This window comes from Erythrolamprus reginae, chromosome 8 (assembly GCF_031021105.1).
Source record: "Erythrolamprus reginae isolate rEryReg1 chromosome 8, rEryReg1.hap1, whole genome shotgun sequence".
Taxonomy (NCBI): Eukaryota; Metazoa; Chordata; class Lepidosauria; order Squamata; family Dipsadidae; genus Erythrolamprus; species Erythrolamprus reginae.
Window position 1 is genome coordinate 57870263 of NC_091957.1, and position 10847 is coordinate 57881109.

The window sequence follows — 10847 nt, forward strand, 5'->3', positions numbered from 1 at the left end:
TTAAATAAGGTTCAGGAGGGAAGTGTTTTTAATAGGAAAGTGAACACAAGAATAAGGGGACACAATCTGAAGTTAGTTGGGGGAAAGATTAGAAGCAACGTGAAAAAATATTATTTGACTGAGAGTAGTAGATGCTTGGAACAAACTTCCAGCAGACGTGATTGGTAAATCCACAGTAACTGAATTTAAACATGCCTGGGATAAACATATATCCATTGTAAGATAAAATACTATGTTTATATGTTTCTATTTATTTAGCAGAGTGAGGGTGTTTGGGGGAAAAACAGTTCTTGTGTCTTGGTGTGCAGTGCTTTTTGAGGGTAGGAGTTGAAACAGTTTAGGTCCAGGATGCGAGGGGTCAGTCAATATTTTCCCCACCCTCTTTTTGACTCCTGCAGGTCCTTAATAGAAGGCAGGATGGGAGCCATGTTTTTTTCTGCAGTTCTGATTCTCCTCTGACGTCTATGTCGGTCTTGTTGGGTTGCAGCACCAAACCAGACAGTGATGGAGGTGCAGATGACAGACTCAATGATTCTTCTGTAGAACTGGATCAGCAGCTCCTTGGGCAGATTGAACTTCCTGAGCTGGCACAGAAAGAACATTCTTTGTTGTGCTTTTTTGATGACGTTTTTGATGTTAGGGGACCATTTGAGAATATAATGTAATAATGTAAGGTTGAAGATTTTTGGGGTTGGGGAAGAAACGACAAGAGTCAGGAAGTGAATTCTAGGCATTGACCATCTATTGCTGAAATGGAATTTTCCGCAGTCTAGTTTGAAGCGGTTTGCATTTAGCTTGCATCTATTACTTGCTGTTGTGTTGTTGCTAAAGGTGAAGTAGTCACTAGCAGGGAGCACATTATGATGTATGGCTTTTATGAACAAGAGTTAAACCAGTCCGGAGGCCACGTAGTTGTAAATTTTCTAAACGTAGTGTTTGAAGTCTGGAGGAGTAAGGTAATTTGTTATGTGAGCAGGAGCAAAGGACTCTTCTTATATATTTATTCAACTTTTATGCCGCCCAGTCCTGAAGGACTCAGGGTGGTTTCTTGTGAAGTATTTCTGGCCTCTTTCAATGGTATTAATGTCAGTTATGCATTGTGGCTTCCATAAGGGTGAGCTGTATTCAAGAATTGGTCTGACAAATGTTTTGGCACCAACACCAACCCTGGTGGCTATTTAGTTAGTTCCTTTTAATTAATTAATTAAATTTTAATTAATTTACTTATTTATTTATTTACTTATTTATTTATTTATTGGATTTGTATGCCGCCCCTCTCCGCAGACTCGGGGCGGCTAACAACAATGATAAAAACAGCATGTGGAAATCCAATTAATAAAACAACTAAAAACCTTTATAATAAAACCAAACATACACACAGACATACCATGCATAACTTGTAATGGCCTAGGGGGAAGGAATATCTCAACTCCCCCATGCCTGGCGGCATAAATGAGTCTTGAGTAGTTTACGAAAGACAGGGAGGGTGGGGGCAGTTCTGATCTCCGGGGGGGGAGTTGGTTCCAGAGGGCCGGGGCCGCCACAGAGAAGGCTCTTCCCCTGGGGCCCGCCAAACGACATTAGCCAAGGCTTCACTGAAACAGGACAACTTAACCAGTCAATGCTCCGTGGCCAACCTGCCTTGCCCAACTCAGGCCAGGAAAACTCGCCACGGGATTCACCGAGTTCCTCTTGTTGTTGTTGTTGGCCGCATTTTTGTCAACATGATTTCCTTGCATGCATCAAAGGAAAACATTCCTATGACTAACAGCTTTTGCAATGCTTTGAATAATAAAAAGGGACTAATCCCGCATTGAATGGTTCTGTGGTGAGCTGGCCATGGCGAGTTTGTCATAGATCTGCAGTCTCTACAACCCAACTGGGTTTTGCTCAGTCAATGATGGATCCAAGGGTACCTGAAGTCTCAGGTGTTTCTTGCCTGTTTATCAGGCAGAAATCCAACAGGGAGTGGTTTTGCCCATCTAAATGTTAGATGGTCTTGTTAGAAAATAAGGGATGCTGGATGGTCGCTTTTAAATATATGTAGGTATATATATATATATATCTTTATTAAATATATACGTTAAAAATGAAACAGAGATAAATATAATACATGACATACAGTATCAATCATATACATGTTGTATATACATGTATGTTATACTGTGACAGAAATAGGGAGACAGAGAGAAGGAAGAAGGTGAGAAGATAGGAAAGATACAATAGAAAGGGGAAGTTAGGGGAAAGAAAGAAGAAAAGGGGGATTGAGAAGGAAATGATAAAAGGAGAAAACCTGCTGGCTACTTAGCTGGCACTTCCATAATATATGACTTTTGATTTAAATATGTACTTGCCCCAAGGACTGTGGATGTGGGGGAGACATCCACATGCTGCAGGCCTGTTTTGCCCCCGGTGGAATCTGCTGATGAAGGCTCCTCTGACCAAGAAGACATGAGTGACAGGGAGGAGGAGAGTGGGGCAGACAGCTCGGAAGGAGATCAATTCTCTAGCTCCTCCTTGGATTCAGAACAAGAGTTCATGATACAGCCACACATGCGGAGAGCGATGCATAGGCAGCAACAACTGAGAGATTATTATCACAGAAAATGAGGCCACCTGTGGTTGGGTGGGGCTGTGGTCATTAGTGAGGCTGCTATAAAGAGCAGCCTGTGGGTTTGGCCATTGTGGAGGATTATCTGATCATTGTGTTTCGTGACAGCTTTACTGACTTTGATCTTTGTGTGCTGATTTTTCCCCGCTTTGAAACTAAACCAGAGCAAAGTGTGTTTCACTTTGTGAAAGGAGAAGGACTGTGAATTGCCTCACAGCTGCAAGCTAAGTATCACAGAACTGATAAGGGACTTGTACAAATTACCAGTTTGTTTGGAGACGAGGGCTCTTTGCTATACAAAAAGAGTGATCCGTTTATTTGCATTTTCGGTATAAAGAACATTGTTTTGAATTTTCAAACGTGTGTGTGTGTCTGAAATTGTATCTCTGCACTTCTGGGAGGATTCTACCAGAGAGCTCGACAGAACAGGTCTTAAGCCATGCAGGGCTTTGTAGATCCTAACCAACACTTTGAATTGTGCCCGGAGACCAACTGGCAACCCGGGCAACTCCCAGAGTGATGTTGAGATGTGGGCAGATCTTGGGAGCCCCACCAGAGCTCGCGCGGCTGCATTTTGCACAATTTGCAGTCTCCAAACCCTCTTCAAAGGCAGCCCCACATGGAGAGCATTGCAGTAATCAAACCTCGAGGTGAGGTTTTTAAAGAACTTCCTGGATCCTCTTCCACCCCCCACCCCCCACCCTGCATGAGAGGCTCCTATATATGTGTAAGACAGAGACTGGTTTAGTCATCTGGGACTTCCTGCCAACTTTCTCTGCTTCCTTTTTTCATGAAAGTTTAACCTTCGTTCATCCGCTGCCAAGGGCCCTTTGGAGGCACGGTAGCAAAACTCTCACACCGACTTCCCTCCCTGCAGAGTAGACCAGGAGCGATGCTTGTGAGGAGTAATCGACCCCTTCTGGGGTCCAGGCTGAGGAGAAAAGCGACCCCTTCCTGAACTGATTGCCAGCCTCTCCACCCTTAGCCCATTATGCCCCGTGGGTGATTGTTAGAACACAAAATGAAATCCCTTTTCTCTCACAAACATAGAAACATAGAAGATTGACAGCAGAAAAAGACCTCCTGGTCCATCTTGTCTGCCCTTGTACTATTTCCTGTATTTCATCTTAAGATGGATATACAGTATGTTTATCCCAGGCATGTTTACATTCAGTTCCTGTGGATTGACCAACCACATCTGCTGGAAGTTTGTTCCAAGCATCTACGACTCTTTCAGTCAAATAATATTTTCTCCCGTTGCTTCTGATCTTTCCCCCAACTCACCTCAGATTGTGTCCCCTTGTTCTTGGGTTCTCTTTCCTATTAAAAACACTTCCCTCCTGAACCTTATTTAACCCTTTCACATATTTAAGTGTTTCAATCATGTCCCCCCTTTTCCCTTCTGTCCTCCAGATTCTACAGATTGAGTTCATGAAGTCTTTCCTGATACGTTTTATGCTGAAGACCTTCCACCATTCTTGTAGCCCGTCTTTGGACCCATTCAATTTTATCCATCTCTTTTTGTAGGTGAGGTCTCCAGAACTGAGCACAGTATTATTCCAAATGTGGTCTCCCCAGCGCTCTACACAGCGGGATCACAATCTCCCTCTTCCTGCTTGTTATACCTCTAGCTATGCAGCCAAGCATTCTACTCGCTTTCCCTACTGCCTGACTGCATTGTTCACCCATTTTGACACTGTCAGAAATCACAACCTCTAAATCCTTCTATTGTGAAGTTTTTGCTAACACAGAACTGCCCATACAATACTCTTAGTTCAATTAAATAATAATAACAACAGAGTTGGAAGGGACCTTGGAGGTCTTCTAGTCCAACCCCCTGCTTAGGCAGGAAACCCTACACTACTTCAGACAGATGGTTATCTAACATCTGCTTCAAAACTTCCAGTGTTGGGGTATTCACAACCTCTGGAGGCAAGGAGTTCCACTGATCAACAGTTCTGACTGTCAGGAAATTTCTCCTTAGTTCTAAGTTGCTTCTCTCTTTCTTTCAGATTCAGATTCAACTTCTTACAGATTGTGCCAGTGTCTGCTCTCATAATTGTTGACCGTTCCTCTTATTTTACCCCAATGTCCATCATCAAAATAGTTTCTGAAGGGGGTGGGGGTGGTTTTTGTTATTTTGTCACATGCACACACATTTATTTAAAAAAAGATAAAAGTTTGCAAGAATTGAAAAAGCTGCATCGGCCTCACTAAACTTTCTTTCGGTGGGAAGTTCTCTACACATTACAACTTTCCTTATTATGGGCTGGTGGTGGGGAAGCAGTGTCCATTCATAGTGGCTCTGTTCTGCCCCCTGGCGTCTGATGTTCTTCCTATAAAACTTATATTGTGCCATGAAACTCTTGCTGCGGGCGTCTCAAAGTCAGCTAACAGGTAGGAAGTGAAGACTTTCCGTCTTCATGACATGTGCAAAGCACACAATGTACAATATTGCCACTCATCTTTCACAGAGATACGAGGGTCGCCCAGAAAGTAATGCACCACATTTTTTTCTCAGCCTACAGTAACAGTATGAATGCAAAACTTTAGGTTTTATATATAACCTAAAGGGCCCCAGGGGAAGAGCCTTCTCTGTGGCAGCTCCGGCCCTCTGGAATCAACTCCCCCCGGAGATTAGAATTGCTCCCACCCTCCTTGTCTTCCGTAAACTACTTAAGACCCACCTATACCGCCAGGCATGGGGGATTTGAGACACCTTTCCCCCAGGCTTATTATAATTTATGTTTGGTATGTATGTGCTGTTTGGTTTTTAATTATGATAGGGTTTTTAGTTTTTTTTTAAATATTAGATTTTTGCCTGTACAATACTGTTTTTATCGTGTTGTGAGCCGCCCCGAGTCTTCGGAGAGGGGCGGCATACAAATCTAATAAATTATTATTATTATTATTTGAATTGTCAGGAGTGCGTGTGTAAATTTTGTGTTTCTACAGCTAGATAGCGTAGCTGCAGCTGTGTTTTGAAGTGGCATCTGTAAGTGCTGTACATTACAAGCAGGGTGTTGTCATTGAATTTCTCACTGCAGAGAAAGAAACTGTTGGGAACATTCACAAACGTTTGTGTACAGTTGATGGAGAATCTGCAGTCGACAGAAGTACGGTTAGTCGTTGGGAACATTTTGAGGATGACGAAGAGGTGATTCACACAGTGCAGAAATGGCTTCGTGACCCGAACAAGGAGGGGTACCGACAGGGCATCCACACCCTTGTGTCTCGCTGGAGGAAGGCCATAAAATGGGATGGAGAGTATGTGGGAAAATAGAGAGTGTAGAAAAAACATCCTTCTTTCTTGTGTGTAAGTTTCATGGTGCTCAATAAATAATTGTTGAAGAAAGAAAATGTGGTGCATTACTTTCTGGGCGACTCTCGTAGTTCCAAAGTTTTGAGAAATTACCTCTTGATCACCCTTGTCCAACCAGAGTTGAACCAAAGGTTGACCTTTGCTTTTTGCACAAGGCTCTGTTTTTGTTGCCCATCTTGCAGACCACACAAAATTGCATCACATCTTTTTAAATTAAAGAAAAAAAGAAAACACCCTTCCACATTCTTCTTGAGTTTTCAACATCTCTGATTCCCCAAGGTTATGGAGATGTCTCCTTGATCCATTTAGAATAGAATTCTTCATTGGCCAAGTGTGATTGGACACACAAGGAATTTGCCTTAGGTGTATATTCCCCATTTGGAATAATACTGTGTCCAGTTCTGGAGACCTCACCTACAAAAAGATATGGATCACATTCAATGGGTCCAAAGACGGGCTACAAAAATGGTGGAAGGTCTGAAGCATAAAACGTATCAGGAAAGACTTCATGGACTCCATCTGTAGAGTCTGGAGGACAGAAGGGAAAGGGGGGACACTATTGAAACATTTAAATATGTCAAAGGGTTAAATAAGGTTCAGGAGGGAAGTGTTTTTAATAGGAAAGTGAACACAAGAACAAGGGGACACAATCTGAGATTAGTTGGGGGGAAAGATCAGAAGCAACATGAGAAAATATTATTTTACTGAAAGAGTCGGAGATGCTTGGAACAAACTTCCAGCAGACATGGTTGGTAAATCCACAGGAACGGAATTGAAACATGCCTGGGATAAACATAGATCCATCCTAAGATAAAATACAAGAAATAGTATAAGGGCAGACTAGATGGATCAGGAGGTCTTTTTCTGCCGTCAGTCTTCTATGTTTCTAGGTTTCTATATGCTCTCAGTGTACATTAAAAATCAAATATATTCATCCAGAATCATAAGATATACAACACTTAGTGATAGTCAAGGTTGCTAATAAGCTCAAAATCAAACAAAAGCAATATAAATTGAAAGATACAAGCAGCATGGTTATAATCATAAGTGGGAAGAGATAGATACTAGGAAGGATGAGAAAAATAATAGTAAAACAGTCTTAGTAAATAGTCTGACAGTGTTAAGGGGATTATTTGTTTAGCAGAGTGATGGCAATCGGGGAAAAACTGTTCTTGTGTCTTGTTGTCTTGGGGTGCAGTGCTCTATAACATAGTTTTGTGGGTAGCAGTTGAAACAGTTTGTGTCCAGGATGCGAGGGGTCAGCCAATATTTCCACAGCCCTCGTTTTGACTCATGCAGTCTACCGGTCCTCAATGGGAGGCAGGTTGGCAGCAATTGATTTTGTATCCTCTGCAGTTCTAATTATCGGTTGAAGTTGATCCTGTGCCCAATGCTGCCATTCCATTGGTATGTGACAAACTGCAGCCTTGTTACCATCTTTGGAAACTGGATACAGAAGGGAAAACAGAATCTAAAAATAAAGAAATGAATAAATAAATGGGATTGTGTGGGAATACTGTACTCTGAGACCCAGTAGCGCTTTTTTTTTTGGTAAACAAAACCAAAAGAGATTCTGTCTAAAAAATAAAATTGGTCTGGGGAAAGATGTTTACTACTCCAATCCCTGGCGAGTAAGAATAACTAACTTTTCAAAAGGATTCTCATGAGGGCCGCCCATAAAGTAATGCACCATATTTTTTTTCTGAGCCTACAGTAATGGCATGAATGTGAAACTTTAGATATACATTATTTGAATTGATAGGAGTGCGTGTGTAAATTTTGTGTTTCTTCAGACAGATAGTGTAGCCGCAGCAGTGATGTACATTACAAGCAGCGTGTCGTCGTTGAGTTTCTCACTGCGGAGAAAGAAACTGTTGGGAACATTCACAAACGTTTGTGTACAGTTTATGGAGAATCTGCAGTCGACAGAAGTACGGTTAGTCGCAGAAGAGGTGATTCGCTTAGTGCAGAAATGGCTTCGTGAACAAGGAGTGGTACCGACTGGGCATCCACGCCCTTGTGTCTCGCTGGAGGAAGGCGATTGGACGGGACGAAGATTACATGGAAATATAGGGAGTGTAGAAGAAACATCCTTCTTTCTTGTGTGTTAGTTTCATTGTGTTGATGAAGAAAAATGTGCTGCATTACTTTCTGGGCAACCCTTGTAGAATGGAATGGAATGGAATAGAATAGAGCGGGGAGGGACCTTGGAGGTCTTCTAGTCCAGCCCCCTGCTCCAGCAGAAGAACCTATACCATTTCAGGCAAGGGACTGTTTAGTCTCTTCTTAAAAACCTCCAGGGCTGGAGCGCCTATGATTTCTGGAGGCAAGCTGTTCCACCGGTTAATTGTCCTCGCTGTTAGGAAATCAATTCCAGGTGAGAATTTCAGGCGAGTAGAAAGAAACTATCATGTGACTTTGCCCGCTCTGTGAATCAGCCATGTTTACACCATGATTTATGGCTGAATAAGCGACGGTGGTGGTTATTCATCGCTTGGGTGTAGGATGAAGGTGGAGGTTTGTTCTCCTACCTTGTGGGTTGGTTTCACAACATTTCGCTAGGTACCATCTTCAACGGAATTTAGCGAATTTAGCCAATAATTAACTATAATTCCCCTAAATCCCACTGAAGATGCTACTTAGCTTGGTAATGAAAGATTTGGAAACCAACCCACAAAGTTGGAGTACGAATCTCCACCCACATGGTTGAACATGTTAGAAAGACAAAATCTGTTGTGGTATATTCCCCAAATCCAGGTTACAACGCCTTGGTCTCTTCAGCCTTGAAAGACGGAGTTTAAGCAGTGACTTGATCGAAGTGTATAAAATCACGCATGGGATACAAAAGGTGGGTAGAGAAAAATTCATTTCTCTATCACACAATACTAGGACGAGGGGCCCTCCCTAAAGCTCATAGCTAAGAAAGTGAGGAAAAATCAAGGGAAATATTTCTTCACCCAGAGGGTCCTTGGTTGATGGAATTCCCTTCCAGAAGAGGTCGTGAGAGCTGTCAGCCTGGAGAGCTTTAAGACAGAATTAGACAGATTCAGGGATGCCAAGGGTATCCATGGTGGTTATTGAAACGGATGTCCATGTGCTGCCTTTATGTTGGTTGAGGCAGGCAGGGTTCCCTTGTGTCCCATTTGTTGGAGGTCAAGGGAAAGGGAGGGTCTTGAAATATTAGATTTGTTACTATGTTTTGTTTACCATTGTTGTGAGCCGCCCCGAGTCTACGTAGAGGGGTGGCATATAAATTCAATAAATCTAATCTAATCTTTCTGCTCAAGATCCCCCTGGACAATTGGTGGGTCACTGTAGGACACAGAATGCTGGACTCTATGGGCTTTGGCCCGATTCAGCATGACTCTTCTTGAACATGGTTCTTATGTTCTTTCTCTTTCAGAAATGGTTGCAGATTAATGCAACAAGTAAATACTTAAATAAAAGCAAGAATAAAGAAGCTTTCTTACGAGAAGAAAATTGTTTAGAAAAAATAATAAAAGAAAAGATTAATGAGACAAAAGCCCAAGCCAGTAACATATATAGAATGTTATTGCAGGTGGAAGAGGAAGTAACTAAAAGTTTGACAAGATGCTGGCAAAATGATTTACAAATAGATGAAAGTGAAATGAAAGAAATAGTAGAAAATATATAGTATAAGATTAAAAATACAAGAGTTAAAGAGATGAGAAGGAAAATCTTACACAAATGGTATTACACACCGGCACAACTTGCACACTTCCAGGGGAAAGAGAAGGGTAATTGTTGGCATGGTTGCCAAAAGAAGGGAATTTTTATGCATATGTTCTGGGAGTGTGTAGAAATTCAGACATTTTGGAAAGAAGTACAGAATGAAATTAATAAAATGTTAAATATTAACTGGATAATTACAAAAGAAATAGCGATTTTAATTAAACAAAGAAAATTAGGAGAATCCAAGGAAATAAAAACTGCAGCATTGGAAAGTGCTCAAGCAGTAGTGGTATTGGGCTGGAAAGACTCTACAAAATGGACATTACAGAATTGGTACTGGTACATGGTGGATCACATACATTTTGAAATTATGGAAATAAGATTAAACAATTTTGATGAAAACAAATTGGAGAAGCTGATGGTACGATGGAATAACGTGAAAAGTTATATGTTGAGTAGAATCTGTGATGTAAATGTGAAAAATAAACTGCAATCACTCTTTTAGTAATATCTAATGCAAGGTAGAGCCAAGGAAATACAGACAAACAAACCAGAAAAATTTTGAATCCCTTGTAATGGGTGGTGGGGGTGAAGGGGGGTGTTTTGTTGTTAGGTGATGGGCACACGCACTGTACACAGTTATATGTTTGTTTTATGTAATCATTTTATAAAAATCAATAAAAATTATATTTAAAAAAAAAAGGTTCTTATGTTCTTAAATCGTGGTCAAGCAAACCACGACGTCAAGTGAATTCTTGTGCCCAACCTGCCTATTGCCACTTTTGTAATTATGCTAAAGATGGGGATGTACACTTAACAATTTAGCAACCCTGCGGTGTTTCCATCTTCATCTACCTCAACACACCCTGCCTCAAAGAAGAAGTCGAAGGCCTACGTTGGGTCTGGCAGGTTTATGAAACAGGAAGAGGTCGAGGAGAAACAGCAGAAATCAGAAGGAGGAAGTTGCAGGAAATAGGTGAGTTTTGAGCTGCTGTTTCCAACACTGACAAATACACAGTGCAAAGCAAACCCACTTGCAGGAGAGCAGCATCGCTCGGTGGCAGCCCAAAAGCAGAAGTCCAGCAGCAAAAAGGGGTTATTTTTAAAAAGATTTTTTACCCTGCCTAAGTTATTTTAAAATAACTCAAGGAAGCAAACATACTAATACGCCTTTATCTTCCTTTTCCCCATAACAAGTCTTATGAAATACATTGGGCAGAG